The sequence below is a fragment of the Ptychodera flava genome, chromosome 21 (assembly GCF_041260155.1).
Source record: "Ptychodera flava strain L36383 chromosome 21, AS_Pfla_20210202, whole genome shotgun sequence".
NCBI lineage: Eukaryota > Metazoa > Hemichordata > Enteropneusta > Ptychoderidae > Ptychodera > Ptychodera flava.
This window is the reverse complement of record NC_091948.1, coordinates 13294126-13318978: the sequence shown is the minus strand read 5'-3', so window position 1 is coordinate 13318978 and position 24853 is coordinate 13294126. Positions and strand designations below refer to the sequence as shown.

General features: G+C 36.7%; 1 long non-coding RNA gene across 2 annotated transcripts in view; it reads right to left on the bottom strand.

Moving 5' to 3' along the window:
* LOC139121465 (uncharacterized) overlaps positions 1–24311 on the bottom strand; it is a 34585-nt gene extending 10274 nt beyond the window's left edge. Inside the window, exons 1-3 of one of the 2 annotated variants that reach the window (XR_011549282.1) lie at positions 23390–24311; positions 14272–14403; positions 13493–13624 (exon numbers count right to left, since the gene is read on the bottom strand). This is a non-coding gene — a long non-coding RNA (uncharacterized lncRNA). Of the gene's footprint in view, positions 1–13492; positions 13625–14271; positions 14536–23389 lie in introns of those variants that run through there. The other variant, XR_011549281.1, reaches the window with a different exon arrangement.
* Between the last annotated feature and the right edge of the window lie 542 nt (positions 24312–24853).

Genomic DNA, 24853 nt, shown 5'->3' with positions numbered 1-24853 from the left:
GTGCAATTTATTCCCCTCCCACGTGCAATCTGTGATGCAGATGGGTCTATGCACCATCAAAGCTCAAAATCAAACACAACTTAAGTATTACAAAAAAGATATGACACATGCAGCATCATAAGTGAGGCACTGCCTGAGAATTGGACAGCTGAAATGGTAATACTTGAAGGTATGTTTTGATTCAGTGTGCGCCAATAAGACAGTGTTTTTGCTAAGGTTGGGGAAAAGAGGTAAATGATTTGGGAACCCCGGTAGCAATTCTGTGTCCCCTGATCTGATTGCAATGATACCAAGAGGAACCCCGGTAACATTTACTTGGGTACCAGCCTTAACAAAAACACTGTAAGATCCCATCATCAAACATTCAAAGACTACTTAATCTATACCATAAGGGACTGGACGTAAATTAGCAGGGAGGAGGGCCAGGGGGATTTGGGGGAGGGTCACAAATTTTTGAGCCTGGGGAGGGTCACAATTTTTTGAATCCTCTAAGGGGGGGACACAAATTTTTGGCTTGTTGTCGGTGCACTAAAAGAAGAAAAAAAATTGTTGTGTAGGCAATTATGGTCACATGACATCACTCACACACTGCCTCTTACTTTTTATTAAGTGCTCATTCCCAACTCGCTGTGTATCTCTTCCCCACCATTATCTTAAACAGGATTGTCTCTCTTGTTGCCATTCTTATCGCCATTAAGTTTATAGCAAATCCAATCTATTGTTTCACAGCTGACCCACCATATTAAAAGGATATTATGATTCATGGCATTCTGGCTGCACATTGTACCATGTAGTGGGTTTTGTTAATAAACACTGGACAGTGTTTTTGCTAAGGTTGGGGAACAATGGGAACCCTGGATAAATTTCTGTTGTCCTCTAGTAAGACTGCACAGATATACCAAGGCTAACCCTGGTAAAATGACTGGGGAACCCTGGTAACATTTACCTATAGGTACCGCCCTTAACAAAAACACTGCTGGATATTACCACAATATCTTACATTGTTCTACTGATGTAGTCAATCTTGAACCTCTATTTGACAATATTATTTCTCATTCCACTTTTTGTTGATCAACAAAAGTTCCCTCTCTTGCATAAGTCACTTCCCTTTAAAGTTTAAGGCCAAGCTCCACCCTGCATCAGTCACTTTTTAGGTACATGAATTTAGTTTTTAGAGATACTATCGTTTGAAATTAAGAGCAAGCTTTGGTGTGATAATTGATAATTTGATTCTAGAAAAATGATTTTAGTAAAATTAAATATTTAGGTACAGTCATCTGATTGGTATGGCTACTTGTGGCATTTTTCAAGTTTATATTGGCTTTACTACGTGGGTACTATCTTGGAATGGATAGTGTTCATTTGTGTTGTTGATGGCAGGATATATGACATTTGTTGAAATTTAATGTGGGTAATTTATACAGTGAATTAGCCATGTTGATCACTATTCAGATTGAACTTGGTTAAATATGGTGAAATCCCAATGTCATTTCAGAATATGGAGACTTGATTGATCATGAAATAGTGTTTGCCACTTCTGTGTCAAATCAGGATCAGTCTAATCCTCTCTTATCTAGGCTGCTCTCCGTGATATGTTTAAAATGCAAAGAAACGAGGCACAAAAAATTGACAAAAGAAGACTTGATTATCATGAAATAGTGTTTGCCACTTCTGTGTCAAATCAGGATCAGTCTATCCTCTCTTATCTAGGCTGTGCTTTCTGTGATATGTTTAAAATGCAAAGAAATGAGGCACAAAAAATTGACAAAGTATTTTCAATGTTAAAACATCATAATTTCACACTATAGCATTCAATCTATTACGATACTTTGAATTGTTTGCTTAAAATATTGCATGAATAGGAATAGCCTTTCTGTTGACCTTTCCCCACAAACAGGGCAACATGAACAAAACTTTCATTGTCTACTCGAACACATAGTACATTTTGTAAAATTGGATTTGATATGAGTGCAATGAGCACATGTACATGTATTTTCAGTTCTCTGACTACACAGGTCTATTGGAAATATAATAAATTCAGTGAATAATGGGGTCATGCACACACATGTAGTTGTATATCTGTACCAGGAATACATTTTAAACATACTTTCCATTATTTCCTCCCCACGTAGAGATTTAAACTGCTCAATATATTGTACATTGAACAAATTATATTGCTGTGGAGATCAATATGTCACATCGTGTTTCTGCAGTATTCCCTCAATGGTCAACGTGATACATTCCAAAATTATGAATTTCACTAATATTTTGATAAATGTTAAATTATAATTCATAAGAAAAAATGGCAGGCACAATTGTGCATTAATATAAAAGAAAACATTTGAAGAACATTATTTATTACAATCATTCTTAGTGGAGTATAAGTGTGCTCTACTCCATTATAAGCCAATTTGGGCATTCATTATATGAATTGTTGGACAGCTATTGAATCACAGCATTCCACATCTGCACTTCAAAGCCAAAGTGAAAGGGCACAATATTTACTGCCTACTTTACATGATATATGCCATTGACTTGGTGTAGCAGTCTAAGCCCTAGGAGAATGGTTAGAGTATTCAGCTATTGGCTGCTTTGATTGCCTCCAACAATGGCATACTCATCACACACAGGTGCAACCACAATCGCAACGTAAAGGCCTATGCACCCAGTAGGGAGAGCTCTTCTGGGTAAGTACATGTAGCCTTCGCGTAGCGACAGTGGTGCACATACGGTACAACTGTATCCTCCTAGCATAGGGCAATATTGCTGTTGTACCTCAATATTTGGACTGGTGTTTAGGTAGGACGTCAACTTGATCAAATCCTAAAAACTAAAAGCTTAAATTTGAAAAAAGGCAAAACCTTCAGCTTCGAAACTGCAGCTACGTAAGGCAATATATGATACCACGGTACTACCAAAAGAGTGTGGTAGCTCCTAGCTTTGCTTGGCAGGGCTGTGCGTTAATTACCAGCGTTATACTTTACTTTATTGCTCAACAACACACTTAAGGAGTGTGGTAAAGCAGAAATTGCAAAACTCACCAAACACTGGATGAAGCTGCTGCTGGGAGAGGAAATAAAGTCCAAATATACGGCCTGTGGTAGGAGGCTGTATAACGCCGAACACACAACTTGATCCTTAATATATTTTTCATAAACCAAGAAGTCAATCATTTAAACATACAGACCTTTATTTCCTGAAAATGATAGGCTAAAATGTACAGTGTACGTCCAGAGAACTTCTTGGTACAGCGCGACACTTGTAAACAAACTTGAATGCGTTGAAGTTATTTGTATATATATACAGAATGATGTTCACAGTCACACTTGGAAGTTGTGACAATTTAGTCCAGTTGTAAGTGAAACATATTATGAAAATCATCATTAAATTAAGTACTTTCAATACTTAGACCTCAATCAATTTTGACAGTCAGGAAGAACAGACAGAAATAATTGAGTGAAATTAATGACTTGTATGACGAATCTCTGACTTAAAATAATGTAAAAGTTACTGGCATTTCCAGAATACAATGTACGTACCAAGCTTGCAGGTCAAGTCCAGAGGGTCAAGTATGATATCAAATAGGCCCAGAAGAAAGCTTTTAAATAGCTTTGAAACAAGCAGACTGCCAATCTTGTTAAGCAGTCATGATCTAGTACAAAGACTTTAAATTTTTTCACATAATGCTATGCTTGGTGTCTGCCTCCATGGTGTACAACATACTGGTACATGATTCGGCGTCACTCATCAGAGGACCTGCACTTTCATTGAAAATATTTGTGAGTTCACATGGTGGTGTAATCTTACATCCTGTTCAGAAATGGCTAATATTATGATACTTTGGACAAAGCTATTTTTGTCAACATTTTACAGTACTGTCTGTCAATGCACCAATTTTAAAAAAATATTCATTGCCACCATTTTAATACTTCAATAGTGTAATGGTCATGCTGCTTGACACTTGAATTACAAGAATCTGTACTAGATATGTTCCAAGTTAAAGGGACAAAGTTGCTCATTTTTGACATTATTTTGCCATTTAAATTTCTTTTGATGGATTATTCTCACTGAAATATGCTCACTCTCTGGTTATTGCAATTCAATTTTCATCTTTAATAAGACACATTAACATGTGAAATTAACTATGTTAAAATTTTTGGTAAATACCTTCCATGCATGCATATGAGTTGAGCTGTGACAACCAGAGATTGCAGTTTAGCCTATTTCAGTGAGCAGCAGAAAAGCATATATACAACAGAAATTAAAAGGACCAAAATTTGGTCAAAAATGAGTGACTTTGTCCCTTTAATGGCCAATATGAAAATGGATAAAATTCCATGTTTGCTGTTTTGTTATTTTTGCCTGTCAGTCACTGTTATTTTTAACAATGGTGTGGACAAGATGTTGGTTTTGTTGTTTACTTTGCAGTTCTGAGTTACATAAATGCATAAGATTTCAGAATTTTTCAGTATTAGCTGCTGTATTTTAGCATGATATGCTCTGTATTGATTCAGTTTGTCAGCCTAGCCTGATGACACTTGAGCAGTGGTGTCATTATTTGTGTCCAGTGAAGTCTTAAACTGTTTTTTTTTTTGTGGTTTGTTCCACATTTACAAGTGTGCTGACAACATGGAAAATTGAGAATTTCATCAAACTTGTGCAGTAAATCAAACAATGAATTAATTTAATCATAGAGTGTTTCCTATGGTGTTCCCCAGAACAATCCGCCCCTACCAAAATGGAAATAAGAATACCAGTACTCATTTATCTGGTGATTGGTTACTAAGTTTAAACAGTGTAAGAGTTAAACAGTATATTAAACCATTATCATAACAATCAAAATGCATATTGTGTAGGCAGAGAAATCAGGGTTTCCCTTTTATTAAAAGTACTTATCTATAGCATAGAATTATCAGATTTTTGTCTACAAGATTAGTTTTACCCATGCTGGTCAAATGTGACTGACACATCATTGAAAGTATTCTTAGGTAAGGCTGACATCCATATCTAGACTTGTTCTTGTCACAAGCAGAAGCAAATAAAAAAATTTGCTGACATCCCTTGCTGGTGTCCATCTATTTTGCCGTGTGTTGTAAATCCCCAACTAAATTTTGAACGTTGAAGATCCGATCAATTTGTAATATTATATTTTTTGAAACTTTACCAAGTCCTAAAGACTTGGAAAAGAGCGCGTAGAGATGGTAAAGCAAAAAAAATGTACAGCATATATGAATCAATTGACCTGCAAACAGTACTTCCAAAAGAAAATGGATGTTTTTTTGGTGACGAAAAACTAAGCGGTTATTGGTGAATTTTCTGTGTGAAGAAATTCCAGACTTTCTGAAGCCCTACCTTGGAGTTGACAAGGAGTTTGTCATTGCAGGGGGGTTTGATGGGCAAAAGAAAGACAAAGCAATAATTGTGAGTGGAAATTACCCTTCTCATGAATACCCTGCATATTTTTCAAATCATGAAGAAACTGATACACGTATATGGCGCCATGTCCCTGTTTCAGTAAAAAAGAACATACTTATATACTCGCCAGATACAGATGTTTACCACATCGGATTACCTCTGATGGCATCTGAGCTATCAGACAGAAACATCTTTATACAGCTCAGTGCATGTGCAGATGATCAGTCATATGTACATTTAAATAAATTAATTAAAGCCTTAGCAAATGATCCAGATCTTGCTTAAATTGATCAAGACATAAGAGCAAAATGTCTCCAAACTCTCTATATCACATCTGGTTGTGACTTTTTTGTCATTTTTGTGGCTGTGGAAAAGCAGCATTTCAGAAAGAATTTTTCCAATATTCAGAATTTGTTTCTGGTGGAATTGCCACCGCGACCTCAGGCACTCTTGCAGACACAGAGAGTGGCATCTGGGGAGAAAGGCCTATCTCTCTTTCTTTTAATTGGAACTATTTACTACCAGAAACATCACAGTGAGTTGAATCACAACATGACAGCCATATGACCAGTTTAAAGCCATGAAATGAGATGAAACATTTGACACTGAATTGGAATTACATATTCAGTGGCTTGAAAAAATCAGAAATACCATCCAAGTTAGAATTCAGAGGGAGGAGGATCTAATTCCAAACCCAACAGCTTTAAAATACCATTGGCTCAGAACTTGTTTCATCTCTGATTCATGGTCACAGTCAGAAAGGGGCCAGATTGTCTTACGTGGATATGACAACTCTGGCTATGTTGTCAATGGTAACAAGTTATCACCCATATGGGATTCACCAGAAAATTTGTCCAAGTACAGGAAAGGATGGCATTCTATACCAAAGGGTGTAATGTTAAAAATCTGGGTGCAAAAATAAATTTTGCAAATGTACAAAGTCAAATAATGCTTGTGGCCCAGGGTGCATGCAATTGTTTAAATTGTGCCAATACTGGAGATCAGAGTGACAGCTTAATTGATGACATTGTTTTTGACAAAACCAACAAAGGGCAAACCACAGAAGCATTGGAAATCAAAGAAATTGATGAGATCAATATCAAATGATCTTGCTGAAGAAAACATGGTTGAAGTAGTAGAATACACAGATGAAGATGACGAAGAAGAAGATGGAGACAGTTCGATGACTGATGTATATCCTGATCAATTTTCTGTCATTCACAAACTGTTGTCTGTACAATTACTACCATGGATGTACATCCATGTTACTACTAACACCAAGGTGGCTGATCATTAAAACAAATGATACACATGTGTATATACATAAAGTTCAACTGCGTTCTCATTGAATTTAAACAATTTTAATTTAGACTGAAAAATGACTGCTTCTAAGCTTAATAAATTCATATGTCTAATAGGTATGTCATCACGTATTCACGCATGGAGCCGATAGTCCGGTACGGTTATACCAACACAGTGTGAAACCCACACAGTACATGCTGTACGGCGTACACTTCCCTCGGCGATGTTGCCGTGCACAAATGGTATAAAACGGGTTTCATGACATAAATTCACTAATACTTCCTACCAAGGAAGTAAATAGCAAAACAAGTATCATTGTGAAGAATGATAGCCTGGTATCTTCAAATAAACAGTCGCTAGAGCAAAATACTCGTAGACAAGTTACTTCCGCATTTGCCCCTACTCAGTGCTGCACGCCAGCATTAAACACTGCGTCGTTTTCGTTGGCAAGGTCAGAAAGCATTCAAACTTCCAATCAGAATGCAGATATACACTATGAATATGTATACAAACTATGAACTCTGCACAAGACGATTTACTTGGGGATAAAACCAAATTTACATACCCGAGTATGTAGCCGAGTTCAGCTGAGGCAGCAGCGAGAGACCGTACGCAAAATTCACAAGATAGTTGGATAGTTAGGTGGGGAGCCTCTTTCACAGTTTTACATAAAAATGAGACTCAGTAACGTTTGGTCGCTTTACTTTTGATCAAAAACCTACCAAACCCATCAGACAAGGCCCTACTCTTACGCAGAAAACCAAAGCTCTCAAGCGTCGACTTTCTCTTCCGCGTTTGAGACTCGTTCTTCTCTTTCGCATTTGAGAGAAACAAATGTCGACTTTATTCGGCAATGGTCCGCTATTCGTGGGCGTAAATTGCTAGACTACATATAGCCACATCGGCACTTCTGAAATGTTATCTCCGGCTTGCAAGACAACAAAAATATCAAAATATTATCATCAAAACCAGAATTTCGGGGGCTAGAGAGCGAAACATCGCTGAAAAGTAGCTGGCCAAAATACGGAAGTAGCCGGTCAATTTGGCCGGCATCTGGCTAAAAGTGAACACGCTGCAAACAGAGGGGCTTGTTGCGATGGACAAGTAGCCTTTGGCTCTTTGACCAGAAAAATAAGTGAGTGTTCATTGATAATTCAAAGACTGGATCCGTTGACACCAAAGTTTGCTCGTGACTTTCATTGCATTGCATGCACCTTTCCGCAATACCACTCATTGAGTCTGAACTGAAATTGAAAGAGTACGTTTTAGTAAAGTCCTGTTTTGTTGTGCTGATTTTCGCTACCGTACTTCTTTTATAGGGTAATAAACATTCATACAAAGCAAAAAATCTTCAGTTGTCTCCTTTCGATCGTACAGAGATATTGTGCGACAGGAAAACTTTAGCTCAAAGGGCAATGATCTTTGTGAACGTACCCTCAACCAGCTAAAATAGCTTTCTATATGCAAAATCAGCGTACATTAATTAACAGCATTTTATTGAAAGGGATTCTATAGTACCATTGTTTTTGTAAACTCTTCATGCAATTTTATGAACTAAATGATGACCTCAAAGTAACAGCAAGTGCTAGACGGCACTTTTAACGCTGGTCGGAAATCCAGAATGCCGGACAAGGGAGCCATCATCAAGTCAGGCGCCGACTGGCATTGGCCATGCTAAAAGTAGTTCAGGCAGTGCTAATGTTTTGTTTACACTAAAAGGTAATCTGTTCGCATATGTTGACATAGAGATTAATCCTCTGATAACAAGCTCGGGTTAGTCGGGTACTTCTAAGTTAATGGAGCGTTCCCCTAATGCTTGGATTGTACCTGCGGATGACCAAACCTCATTAACATATTATTTGCATAGTTTAGAAATATGCAAATTTCGGACCCAGATTCGAGAGTGTCTGCATGTGCACCAAAAATTAGTGCACTAGCCTTATTGGTTAGCCTAGAATTAGGTATGTACATAATCTATGAGGTATATGTTAATTTGCAATAGGTGCTGTAACCTATGAAATATTAACCATCTAGCCCTTTAAAGGTATACAACCACCTGTAATCTAAATATCCCCATGTATGGTCAGGGCATTCCTTGGTATTCAAAATGCCCATGTGAGGGCGCTGTTTTTAAAAAGTGGCCACCGCTTAAACTCTGTGGTTGGTTAGATTTCTCTTTGCATAGTAACTATTGCACAATTGGAACAGGTGACAGTATATCTTTAAGTTACCTAGTAATTCGCATTTTTGTGATATTTAGGGTCATTGACCTTTGACCCCAGTTGACATGTCGGCGAAATGGTTTGATCCCGTGCTTCGCACTGTGTACCAAAAATAAGCACTGTAGCCTTATTGGTTAGCCTAGAATTAGATATATGCATAATAATTAAAGGGACATTATTTGTATCTTTTGACTTTTTTTTCATTTTTTCGATGACTGAAATCAACTGTCAAATCAATGGAAGACCTAAATTGTGACTATGGATGGCTTCAAGGATATGTAAAACCACATTCTTGCTCTTTACGGCAAGGTTCAATGTTGGTAAGGGTGTCAGCACGATTTGAACCAACCGCCATGATTGAACCCCTGCACATAACCAATTTACTACGCATACGTCAACCATCAAAGTACAGCTGGAACATAAAAGGCCTGTGACCTACATACTAACTTCAGCACAATGGATATCGAGGAGCACACGGTGCATAAACAAATGCACGTATCACAAACTACTGTCAAATAGTGAAACTAAGCAGGGCATTTGCTTTAAGTTTCATTTTAGTATCGATGACACGGACTGTGGAACAAATGAAACCATAGACGCAATTGGTTCAATGGTAAAACTAAAACGATCGATGTCAGATTGCTGTGGTAATAGTGAAACAGGTACAATGTAATGCATTTCCTGTGCATTTGATCATTAGCAAAACTTCGTCAATTTTTAAGATTTTTAGGACATTTTCTTGTCAATACGTTGGTTCGTTTTACAAACCGACATGATCACTTGTTGAACCTGGAAACATCACACTCGGACTGAACACTGCACGGTGTGTAGCATCGGTGACATTGTGACACCGCGCCGGGCGAGTACGTCATTGATACTGCTCGCGATTGGAGTCACCTCTCGACACACAAGATCTGTTTGAAAGTTGTTATTCTCTGTGCATCGTGTAATTATTTGTATCAGTTGAATCGCATTTCGAACCAAAAGTGAGTACATCACAGTTACAGTTGCCTAGACCCATTCGCTTACGGCCTCTGTGCCTCCGACCCACTCCCAAAAGTGGACTTTACGTAAGAAGCGCAGCTGAGCACATCATGTACCTACATGAGTAAAGCCCTCCGTACGGCCTCCACGCCCTATAACGCTGGGAACACACAGACCTGTACGCAGGGCTAATCGTGCACCCAGGCGAGGTGGGTGTGCTTGAAAACAAAACTCAATGCAAGTTTTGGATTAAAATGGGTTGTTTTTGGTGGAGAAAACTGCACGCCGCAACCGAGGTGCTGCCAGCGGTTTGGCACAGCCCTGCCACGCAGAGTTAGCTTTCACCCAACAATGTACCGGTACATAATGTAAGTGTCAGTCGCCAAAGTACCGGTACATTGCTCAATTTCGCAATCACCTCGACAATAACATGACTGTCTACTGAAGTTAAATATCCCGTCATTTTACTCTGTTTTCACATTTCTATGCACAAAGGCTTTGGGCAAGTCTACATATGCATATGGAGGAACAAACGAGATGAAAAAGATCCGCAATTATAGACCTTGTCGTTGTCAGCTGGTACTGGTAGGCATTTGAAATGCCCATTCTAAAATGTGCTCTGTAGCAGTAAAGAATGGTGTATCTAAGAGCAGGATTGGCCGTCAAGATCTCCATCAAAAAACTGACCGTCAAAATGTAACTGAGCAAACTGGATTAGTAATAGGGAATCCCGAAACTGCAATACTGCACTTTTGACTTTCACTTCGTGTGGTTTATTTTTTTACACGCGGATGCTTACAGTGGCCCAGATAGCAGTTTGCAGTGTGGTTACTGATCGCAGGTCAACCTGCCAACTCTGAGGTTAACAGTAACCTCATAAACCTCAGACCCAAGGGTTTTTTAAAGGTGTACGCAAATGGGATGGAAGTTGTCTGTGGTCGGCTACTGCTTGTTTGCAACAATATGAGGTCAAAGATGCAAATAATGTCCTTTAATAAGGTATGAGATAGTTAACCATTAGGTGCTGTAACCTACCAAATATGAACTATCTGGCCCTTTAAGTTATCTGCTAATTCACATTTGTGTGATATTTAAGGCCAATGACCTTTGACCTCAGTTGACATGGTGGCGAAATGTTTTGACACCATGCTTCGCAATGTGTACCAAAAATTAGCACTCTAGCCTTATTTGCTCTAAAAATTGAGGTAATAAAACTGTGTCACTGCATCATTTTTCCAATATGAATACGATGAGAAAGTAAATTTTTATTTTGTGGCCCTTATACAAGGAAGTCTACGGAGAACTGTCTTATACATAGGAGTCTATGGAGAACTGCCTGATAAATGGAAGTCTATGGAGAGTAAAACTAAAGAGTCCTCTAACACGGCCAAATTTAATTCCATTGTGAAACAAATTAATTGACGTGCATCTGTATGGGGTAGGGTAATATCCTTGTGCAAAGTTTGAAAGAAATTGACCATGGCATGTCTGAGATATCTGTGTGAACGGACGGACGCATGACATTACAAGATCTAAAATGAATTAAAGTCTATAGACTAAAATTCATTTGTCAATAATAATAGTGGCCATTACTCATGTACAGGCTTTCTTAAGAAACTTATGATTGAAGCTTTTGTAAGGTATCAATAGTAGAACAAGAAAATGGAGTTGAGACATGTAAGAAAAATACTGAGAAAATAGCAAAAAGTTGGCATTGCTTGGGCTTGAAGACTAATATGCCTTCAAGTCTGCTTCAGGGAGCAGAACAAGAAACTGGTTTATGCTACGTACAGAAAAAAATATACCGCCAAGGGCATGCAGTGTGATGCTCTCATCAACAAAAAAGGTATTATATGAAAGGTATTAGCTGTTCAAAATCCCGATAATCCTCACTAGAAACCAAGTCAAAAGTGCTACAATGTTAGCAGAGATTAGGTAGCTTTGAATTTTAAATTGTTACAGTTGAATCTGAACACCAAAATACCCTGAAACTTGGCTGAGCACTTAGCAATATGCAGCAGAGTTCCCTAAACCAAAGTCTGTTTTACTGCTTCAGAGTTTTAGACAACTCAGCAGGTAGCCCTACTGAGTCAACTGATAAGCGGCTGTTGCTATAAACCATTTACCACTTACACAGTCCAAACACAGTTGAGCATTGGATGATGTATTCTCAAAGTAACCACAAATTATTGTTTTACTCACAGTATTTACTTCCCCCTTCAAAAATTCTTCCATTTACATTTGTAATATTGCCAGTCAAAAATGGTTTGACCAACATAAATAGATCAGTTTACTCAGAGGGGCTGCCTACTGAGTTGTATCAGACTTCCCACACCCACACACTAGACTTTGTTTTGGCAAATGTCTTGGTATAAAGCTGAATGCTCTGCCAAGTTGCTAAGTAATTACTAACTTTGGTGTTCAGATAACAAGGGCAAATGCTGCAAGCCGCGAGTTCAGATAGAACACAATCTTTCAACTTGCTGGTGAAATTTTTTGCATCGAAAGCTGAAGCTTTAGAGTAATTTTAAAGTGTATTTTTAAAAAATAGCGTCATGGACACTGTTCCCACATTTGTTTTGAACATTTTTTCACGAGTGTTATGAATTAGAAATGTAAGATGCGAATAGCAAACAAGATCTTGAATGAAAATTCATGAAAATTATGTACATTTGCCATTATGTTATTGTGTAACTTTATAATTTATATAAATTTCACTACAATTTTGACAAATCCTACTGAGATCACCCCTAGGTCCACATTACCAAGTTTTAAATGAATTGGACTTGCACTTTCAGAGAAAAGACTTTTTACCAAAATCAAGAAAAAACCATTTCACCATAATTTCAGGCAATCTGACTGATATCACACCTGGGAACCTCTATACCTAGCTTCAAATGAACTGGACTTGTGGTTTAAGGGAAAACAATTTTTTGACCAAAAGTGGCAAAAAATTGCCTCAAAAACACAATTATGTAAATTTCACAACAATGTTGACAAATCAGACTGAGATCACCCCTATGAACTGTGATACCACATTTCAAATGAATTGGAATTTGGACTTGCGGTTTCAGAGAAAAAAAGGCTTTTTACCAAAAAACAGGGAAAATTGAGCAAATTACAATTATACAAATTTCAACAACATTTCCTCTTATCTGACTGACATTATCTTTAGATACCTCCATAGCAAGTTTTAAATGAATAAGACTTTTGGCTTGGGGCCTGAGATGAGCAACTGATAAACAGTGTGACCATACAGTACTGAACATCACACCAGGCCTACATATACACATTTAATTAACCCTACATGGTGTTTTTATACACATAACTGTTAGTTGTTTAATTACATGATGAAACTCCAGTGAGATAGAAATATTATTTATGTGTCGCTGTAGTTGTCACTACTATTTATACACAACAATGACATAAAATTATACCTTTTAACAAACATGTGTTATTCCAAAAAATTTTGATCTAACAAAATCATGCGAGTTTTTGAAAGATATCACTTTACCTTCATTTCATTGTACTCATTAATTAACACAATCAAATTAAACATTTATACATACCTTAATTCTGAACGGAGTATTGGGATGACAAATTGTAATAACCGGATGATAACTACACTGGATTCAGACAAGGAGACATCATCCAATACAGTATCTACACTGTCAACCTGCACAGGAAAGGTTGCGAATAGCCTTCCCGAGAACAAAGCAAAATCAGTGAGAATGTACTGGCCTAAGTGGGTAGCTGTAAATTTCACAACAATTTTGACAAATCAGACTGAGATCACCCCTATGAACTGTGATACCACATTTCAAATGAATTGGAATTTGGACTTGCGGTTTCAGAGAAAAAAGGCTTTTTTACCAAAAAACAGGGAAAATGAGCAAAAATTACAATTATCCAAATTTCAACAATATTTCCTCTTATCTGACTGACATTATCTTTAGATACCTCCATAGCAAGTTTTTAATGAATGGGACTTTTGGCTTGGGGCCTGAGATGAGCAACTGATAAACAGTGTGACCATACAGTACTGAACATCACACCAGGCCTACATATACACATTTAATTAACCCTACATGGTGTTTTTATACACATAACTGTTAGTTGTTTAATTACATGATGAAACTCCAGTGAGATAGAAATATTATTTATGTGTCGCTGTAGTTGTCACTACTATTTATACACAACAATGACATAAAATTATACCTTTTAACAAACATGTGTTATTCCAAAAAATTTGATCTAACAAAATCATGTGATTTTTTGAAAGATATCACTTTACCTTCATTTCATTGTACTCATTAATTAAACAATCAAATTAAACATTTATACATACCTTAATTCTGAACGGAGTATTGGGATGACAAATTGTAATAACCGGATGATAACTACACTGGATTCAGACAAGGAGACATCATCCAATACAGTATCTACACTGTCAACCTGCACTGGAAAGCTTGCGAATAGCCTTCCCGAGAACAAAGCAAAATCAGTGAGAATGTACTGGCCTAAGTGGGTAGCTGTAAATTTCACAACAATTTTGACAAATCAGACTGAGATCACCCCTATGAACTGTGATACCACATTTCAAATGAATTGGAATTTGGACTTGCGGTTTCAGAGAAAAAAGGCTTTTTTACCAAAAACAGGGAAAATTGAGCAAAATTACAATTATCCAAATTTCAACAACATTTCCTCTTATCGGACTGACATTATCTTTAGATACCTATATAGCAAGTTTTAAATGAATGGTACTTTTGGCTTGGGGCCTAAGATGAGCAACTGATAAACAGTGTAACTTGCCAATTTATGCATGAACAAATGGCTCTGACTTTTTGCCTGATGAATGGAACAATACCTATCTAAAAAATCAAGTCTCACTTAACCGATAAGTTGATAAAACAAAATAATCACTGCATGAGTAAAGCAAATACTGTACTACAATCACTCCAACTATCCTGTACTTTGAATGTACAGTCATGGTCTCTTATCTACACTTATTGACATAACTATAGATCTACATGCACACTACAATCACTCCACTATCCCATATTTTGAATGTGCAGTTATGGTCTCTCATCTATACTTATTGAAATAACTATCTACATGCACACTACAATCTATCCAAATATCTAATATTTTGAATGTGCAGTCATGGTCTCTCATCTACACATTGATTTAACTATCCACATACACTCTACATCCATCCAACTATCTGATATTTTGAATGTACAGTCATGGTCCCTCATCTAAACTTATTGACATAACTACATGTATCTACATGCACACGACAATCACTCCACTATCCCATATTTTGAATGTACAGTCATGGTCTCTCATCTACACTTATTGAAAAGTATCTACATGCACACTACAATCAATCTAACTATCCAATATTTTGAATGTACAGTCATGGTCTCTCATCTACACTTATTGACATAACTATCTACATGCACACTACAATCACTCCACCATCCCATATTTTGAATGTGCAGTCATGGTCTCTCAACTACACTTATGAGACATAACTATCACATACACACTACAATCTAACCAACTATCTAATAGCTATCTAATATTGTGAATGTACAGTCATGGTCCCTCATCTACACTTATTGACATAACTGTCTACATGCACACAACAATCACTCCACTATCCCATATTTTGAATGAACAGTCATGGTCTCTCATCTACACTTATTAAATAACTATCTACATGCACACGACAATCACTCCACTATCCCATATTTTGAATTTACAGCCATGGTCTCTCATCTACACTTATTGACATAACTATCTACATACACACTACAATCTATCCAACTATCTAATATTTTGAAAGTACAGTCATGGTCCCTTATATAAACTTATTGACATAACTGTCTACATCACACAACAATCAGACTATCCCATATTTTGAATGTACAGTCATTGTCTCTCATCTACACTTATTAATAACTATCTACATGCACACTACAATCATTCCACAATCAGATATTTTGCATGTGCTGATATGGACTCATCTACACTTATTGAAATAACTATCGACATACACGCTACAATCTCTCCACTATCCCATATTTTGAATGTACAGTCATGGTCTCTCATCTACAATTATTGACAAAACTATATACATACAAACTACCGGTACATCACTCCAACGTTCCCATATTTTGTATGTACAGTCATGGTCTCTCATCTACACTTATTGACACAACTATCTACATCTACACAACAATCACTCCACTATCCCATATTTTGAATGTACAGTAATGGTCTCTCAACTACACTTATTGACATAACTATCTACATGCACACAACAATCACTCCACTATCCAATATTTTAAATGTGCAGTCATGGTCTCTCATCTACACTTATTGACATAACTATCTACATGCACACAACAATCACTCCATAATCCAATAGTTTGAATGTGCAGTCATGGTCTCTCCATCTACACTTATTGACATAATTATCCACCTACACACGACAATCACTCCGACTATCCCATAGTTAGAATGTGCAGTCATGGTCCCTCATCTACACTTATTGACATAACTATCAACATACTGGCTACAATCTATCCAACTATCTAATATTTTGAATGTACAGTCACGGTCTCTCATCTAGTAGATCTACACTTATTGACATGACTATCCACATGCACGTTACAATCTATCCAACTATCTAATATTTTGAATGTACAGTCATGGTCCCTTATCTAAACTTATTGAAATAACTGTCTACATGCACACAACAATCACTCGGCTATCCCATATTTTGAATGTACAGTCATGGTCTCTCATCTACACTTATTGACATAACTATCTACATGCACACAACAATCACTCCACTATCCATATTTTGAATGTGCAGTCATGGTCTCTCATCTACACTTATTGACATAACTATCTACATGCACCCAACAATCACTCCATAATCCAATAGTTTGAATGTGCAGTCATGGTCTCTCCATCTACACTTATTGACATAATTATCCACCTACACACGACAATCACTCCAACATCCCATAGTTAGAATGTGCAGTCATGGTCCCTCATCTACACTTATTGACATAACTATCCACATACTGGCTACAATCTATCCAACTATCGAATATTTTGAATGTACAGTCACGGTCTCTCATCTAGTAGATCTACATTTATTGACAGGACTATCCACATGCACGTTACAATCTATCCAACTATCTAATATTTTGAATGTACAGTCATGGTCCCTTATCTAAACTTATTGAAATAACTGTCTACATGCACACAACAATCACTCGGCTATCCCATATTTTGAATGTACAGTCATGGTCTCTCATCTACACTTATTGACCTAACTATCTACATGCACACACAATCACTCCACTATCCCATATTTTGAATGTACAGTCATGGTCTCTCATCTACACTTATTGACATAACTATCTACATGCACACGAAAATCACTCCACTATCCATATTTTAAATGTGCAGTCATGGTCTCTCATCTACACTTGTTGACATAACTATCTACATGCACACGACAATCACTCCACTATCCCATATTTTGAATGTGCAGTCATGGTCTCTCATCTACACTTATTGACATAACTATCTACATGCACACAACAATCACTCCACTATCCAATATTTTGAATGTGCAGTCATGGTCTCTCATCTACACTTATTGACATAACTATCTACATGCACCCAACAATCACTCCACTATCCATAGTTTGAATGTGCAGTCATGGTCTCTCATCTACACTTATTGACATAACTATCTACATGCACACGACAATCACTCCAACTATCCCATAGTTAGAATGTGCAGTCATGGTCCTCTCATCTACACTTATTGACATAACTATCCACATACTGGCTACAATCTATCCAACTATCGAATATTTTGAATGTAGCAGTCATGGTCTCCTCATCTACATTTATTGACAGAACTATCCACATGCACGTGTACAATCTATCCAACTATCTAATATTTTGAATGTACAGTCATGGTCCCTATCTAAACTACTTATTGACATAACTATCTACATGCACACTACAATCAATCCAACTATCCCATATTTTGAATGTGCAGTCATGGTCTCCATACTACAACTTATGAAATAACTATCTACATACACACTATAATTTATCCAACTATCTTATATTTTGAATGTACAGTCATGGTCCCTCACTACACTTATGACATAACTGTCTACATGCACACAACAATCACTCCACTATCCAATATTTTGAATGTGCAGTCATGGTCTCTCATCTACACTTATTGACATAACCTCTACATGCACACAACAATCACTCCACTATCCAATATTTTGAATGTGCAGTCATGGTCTCTCATCTACACTTATTGACATAACTATCTACATGCACCCAACAATCACTCCACTATCCAATAGTTTGAATGTGCAGTCATGGTCTCTCATCTACACTTATTGACATAATTATCCACCTACACACGACAATCACTCCATATCCCATATAGTTTGAATGTGCAGTCATGGTCCTCTCATCTACACTTATTGACATAACTATCCACCTACTGCCACAATCACTCCAACTATCCAATATTTTGAATGTACAGTCACGGTCCTCTCATCTACATTTATTGACAGAACTATCCACATGCACGTCTACAATCTATCCAACTATCGAATATTTTGAATGTACAGTCATGGTCTCTCTCTATATCTACATTATTGACATGACTGTCTACATGCACACTACAATCACTCCACTATCCAATATTTTGAATGTGCAGTCATGGTCTCCAATCTACACTTTTGAGATATAACTATCTACATACACACTAACATTTATCCACTATCTATATTTTGAATGTACAGTCATGGTCTCCCATCTACACTTATGACATAACTGTCTACATGCACCCTATAATTATCCACTATCCCATATTTTGAATGAACAGTCATGGTCTCTCATCTACACTTATTAAATAACTATCTACATGCACCCGACAATCACTCCACTATCCTATATTTTGAATTAACAGTCATGGTCTCTCACCTACACTTATTTACATAACTATCTACATACACACTACAATCATCCAACTATCTATATTTTGAAATTACAGTCATGGTCTCTCACCTACACTTATTGACATAACTATCTACATACACACTACAATCACTCAACCATCCAATATTTGAATGTGCAGTCATGGTCTCTCATCTACACTTATTGACATAACTATCTACATGCACACTACAATCACTCAACTATCCATACTTTGAATGTGCAGTCATGGTCTCTCAACTACACTTATGAACATAACTATCTACATACACACAATCATCCACTATCCTAATATTTGAATGTGCAGTCATGGTCCCTCATCTACACTTATTGACATAACTATCTACATGCACACGACAATCACTCCACTATCCCATATTTTGAATTACAGTCATGGTCTTCTCATCTACACTAATTATACAACTATCTACATACACACTAAATCACTCAACTATCTAATATTTTGAATTTACAGTCATGGTCTCTCATCTACACTTATTGAATACACTATCTACATACACACTATAATCTATCAACTATCTAATATTTTGAATGTACAGTCATGGTCCCTCATCTACAACTTATTGACATAACTATCTACATCACACAACAATCATTCACTATACCATATTTTGAATGTGACAGTCATTGTCATCTCATCTACACTTATTAAATAACTATCTACATGCATACTACAATCATTCCACTATCCCATATTTTGAATGTACTGATATGCACTCATCTACAATTATGAAATAACTATCCACTACATACTACAATCATTCCACTATCCCATATTTTGAATGTACAGTCATGGTCTCTCATCTACAATTATTGAAAAACTATATACATACACACTACCGGTACATCACTCCACAATCCCATATTTTGTATGTACAGTCATGGTCTCTCATCTACACTTATTGACATCAACTATCTACACCTACACAACAATCACTCCACTATCCCATATTTTGAATGTACAGTAATGGTCTCTCATCTACACTTATTGACATAACTATCTACATGCATACAACAATCACTCCATAATCCAATATTTTGAATGTGCAGTCATGGTCTCTCCATCTACACTTATTGACATAATTATCCACCTACACACTACAATCACTCCAACTATCCCATAGTTTGAATGTGCAGTCATGGTCCCTCATCTACACTTATTGACATAACTATCCACATACTGGCTACAATCTATCCAACTATCTAATATTTTGAATGTACAGTCACAGTCTCTCTCTAGTAATCTACACTTATTGACATGACTATCCACATGCACGTTACAATCTATCCAATTATCTAATATTTTGAATGTACAGTCATGGTCTCTCATCTACAATTATTGACACAACTATCATACATACACACTACTACATCACTCCACTGTTCCCATATTTTGATATGTACAGTCATGGTCTCTCATCTACACTTATTGACACAACTATCTACATGCTTCACAACAATCACTCCACTATCCCATATTTTGAATGTTCAGTAATGGTCTCTCAACTACACTTATTGACACAACTATCTTCATGCACAAACAATCACTTCACTATCCCATATTTTAATGTACAGTATCTACACTTATTGACATAACTATCTACATGCACACAACAATCACTCCACTATCCAATATTTTGAATGTACAGTCATGGTCTCTCATCTACACTTATTGACACAACAATCATCCCACTATCCAATATTTTGAATGTGCAGTAATGGTCTCTCATCTACACTTATTGACATAACTATCTTTACGCACACAACAATCACTTCACTATCCCATATTTTAAATGTCAAGTAATGGTCTCTCAACTACACTTATTGACATAACTATCTACATGTACACAACAATCGCTCCATTATCCCATATTTTGAATGTACAGTCATGGTCTCTCATCTACACTTATTGACAATAACTATCCACATACCATGACAATCACCCCAACTATACCATAGTTTGAATGTGCAGTCATGGTCCCTCATCTACACTCATTGACATAACTATCCATATACACGCTACAATCTATCCAACTAACTAATATTTGGAACATACAGTCATGGTCCTCTCATCTACACTTATTGACATGACTATCCACATGCACGTTACAATCTATCCAACTATCTCATATTTTGAATGTACAGTCATGGTCCCTTATCTAAACTTATTGACATAACTGTCTACATGTACACAACAATCAATCTAACTATCCAATATTTAGAATGTACAGTCATGGTCTCTCATCTACACTTATTAAATAACTATCTATATGCACACTACAATCACTCCACTATCGGATATTTTGCATGTGCTGATATGGTCTCTCATCTACACTTATTGAAAGAACTATCCACATACACACTACAATCTCTCCACTATCCCATATTTTGAATGTACAGTCATGGTCTCTCATCTACACTTATTGACACAACTATCTACATGCACACAACAATCACTCCACTATCCCATATTTTGAATGTACAGTAATTGTCTCTCATCTAAACTTATTGAAATAACTATCTACATGCACACGACAATCTCTCCACTATCCCATATTTTGAATTTACAGTAATGGTCCCTAAACTACATTTATTGACAAAACTACAATCTCTCAACTATCCAATAATTTGAATGTACAGTAATGGTCTCTCAACTACATTTATGACATAACTATCTGCATGCACACAACAATCACTCCACTATCCCATTTTTAAATGTACAGTAATGGTCTCTCCATCTACACTTATGAGACATAACTATCAAACATGCACACAACAATCACTCCACTATCCCATATTTTGAATGTACAGTAATGGTCTCTCATCTACACTTATTGACATAACTATCTACATGCACACAACAATCACTCCACTATCCCATATTTGAATGTACAGTCATGGTCTCTCATCTACACTTATTGACATGACTATCCACATGCACACGACAATCACTCCACTATCCCATATTTTGAATATGCAGTCATGGTCTCTCATATATGCACTTATTGACACAACTATCTAAATGAACACTACAATCTCTCCAGCTGTCCTGTATTTTGAATTTGCAGTCATGGTTATAGGATATCAACTCAAGCCTACACAAATCTGACCATCTGTAAAATGTTTATTGTGTGAGTAAAAATGTGTGTATCCACATAGAACAACACACCAGGCCTACACAAATGTAATTTTCTAGATACATGTTTACTGTGTGAATCAAGATGTGTGTCCACATAGGACATCACACCTGGCCAACACAAAAGGAATGTGTACATGTTTACAGTGCGAGTCAAAATGTGTGACCACAAAGGACATCACACCAAGCCTACACACAAATGTAGTTATATCTATATGTTTATAATGTTAGTAAAGGGGTAAAGGGTGTCCACATAGGAAGTCACACCACGCCTACACAACATCAATTATGGTAACTGTGTAATCAAGATGTGTGTCTACATAGGAAATCACACCTAGCCTACAACATTAACTATTTTTACATGTTTATTAATTGTGTGAGTCAAGATGTGTGTCCACATAGGACATCACACCTGGCCTACACAGCATTAATTAAGTATCTATACATGTTTATTATGTGAGTAAAGATGTGTTTCAACATAGGACGTCACACCTGGCCTACACAATATTATTTATTATCTGTACATGTATACTGTGTTATCAAGATGTGTATCCACATAGGACATCACACCTGGCCTACACAAATCTAATTTAATCTCTACATGTTTAATGTGAGGGTCAAGATGTGTGGCCACACAGGACATCACACTTAACCTTCACAACATTAATTATCTTTCATGTTTATTGTGTAATCAAGATGTGTGTCCACATTGGACATCACACCTGGCCTACACAATATTATTAATTATCTGAACATGTATACTGTGTAATCAAGATGTGTATCCACATAGGACATCACACCTGGCCTACGCAAATCTAATTTAATCTCTACATGTTTAATGTGGGGGTCAAAATGTGTGTCCACATAGGACATCACACCAGGCCTACACAAATCTCATTATCTCTATATGCTGTGTAAGTCAAGATGTGTGTGACCATACAGTACTGAACATCACACCAGGCCTACATACACATTCAATTAACCCTAAACCCTACATGGTGTTTTTATACACATAACTGTTACTTGTTTAATTGTATGAGGAAACTCCAGTGAGATAGAAATATTATTTATGTGTCGCTGTAGTTTATACACAACAATGACATAAAAATTATACCTTTTAACAAACATGTGTTATTCCAAAAAATTTTGATCTAACAAAATCATGCGAGTTTTTTTAAGATATCACTTTACCTTCATTTCATTGTACTCATTAATTAACACAATCAAATTACACATTTATACATACCTTAATTCTGAACGGAGTATAGGGATGACAAATTGTAATAACCGGATGATAACTACACTGGATTCAGACAAGGAGACATCATCCAATACAGTGTCTACACTGTCAACCTGCACAGGAAGGTTGCGAATAGCCTTCCCGAGAAAAAAGCAAAATCAGTGAGAAAGTACTGGCCTAAGTGGGTAGCTGAATTAGCGTGGTTGGAAAAACAGAAACTGAATAGACTACAACATACACAGAATTATTCAAATTCACAACACATGTAATTCTATCAGATGTGAGATTGTCCAAATGAAGTTTCTGGTGACTGTAATTATCCCCATCCATATCGGGGAGATATCTCAGGTAAATATACAGCATTCATCACAACAATACTTCTCTATTAAACTTTGTACATTATTGGAGCCCTGGATGATATCATTCTATTCAGATTCTTCCAAAAAGGCTAGTGTGGTGCTTACATTTTGTCAGAGAATCCCAAGGAAACCAACTTATAACTCACATTGTTTCTGTACCCAGAAAACTGCACATTGGTGAACGGTCAGACACAGTGCTATTTTTTTGGCAAAAGAAATGCCTTTCAGCCATGAAACAGATTTACAGCCACAGTAGCTATAACTTTTGGTGATTTTCAGCATTTTGTTCTGTATACCGGTATTTACTGAACTAGTTTATTGTTAAACGTATAAATCATGTAGAAATGTCCACTATATAGCTTATCAGCACAGCTCATATGTGTATAATGAACATTGTTATTGATAAATAAATTTTAGTCCGGACTAAAATTAAAATGTAAACAGTAACAATGCATTCTACACACATACACTTTGAATTCACAAGCTGAACACTGTGTATTTGTATATCTTTTGTTTGCATTGAGGGTCCGCTTAATACACATTACAGTTAATAGGACCTGTGTCTTTAGTTTTTTTCCTTGGCATTTGGTCATTGAACTGTCACAAGGTCTTCAGTGTTTTTACCTGCAAGATTATATAATGGTTTAGACCTGTGACATGCTCAATGGAGCCATTTTCCCATGATTCAATTTTACAGGACGTTTAAGAAGCCCAGCAAAAGCATTCGTTTTTATGATTTTACGGAAACCCTATGATTCAAAGTTGGTGGAAATGACTGTATTGGGTAACAGCCTCCCCTAGAGGACATTTAAAAAATACCGCCAATAAGACGGTGTCACTCCCATATGATCAGAGTTGTTGTATAATAACTGTGGCACTGGGTCACATAGCCCATGGTGAACTGCATTAAAAATCAGTCAATAGGATTCAGAGATGTTTGCTCAAAAATGGGAGAAAATGACCCAAAAAATACAATCACACAATTTACTTCAATTTGAAACAAAGCATATCTAAACCAAGGAGTTTGAGTATTTACATTCTTGATGGATTTCACAGAAATATTCTTCCAAAAATAAACTTCAAGTTAGAAGGAGCCACGTTGGCCCAGGAG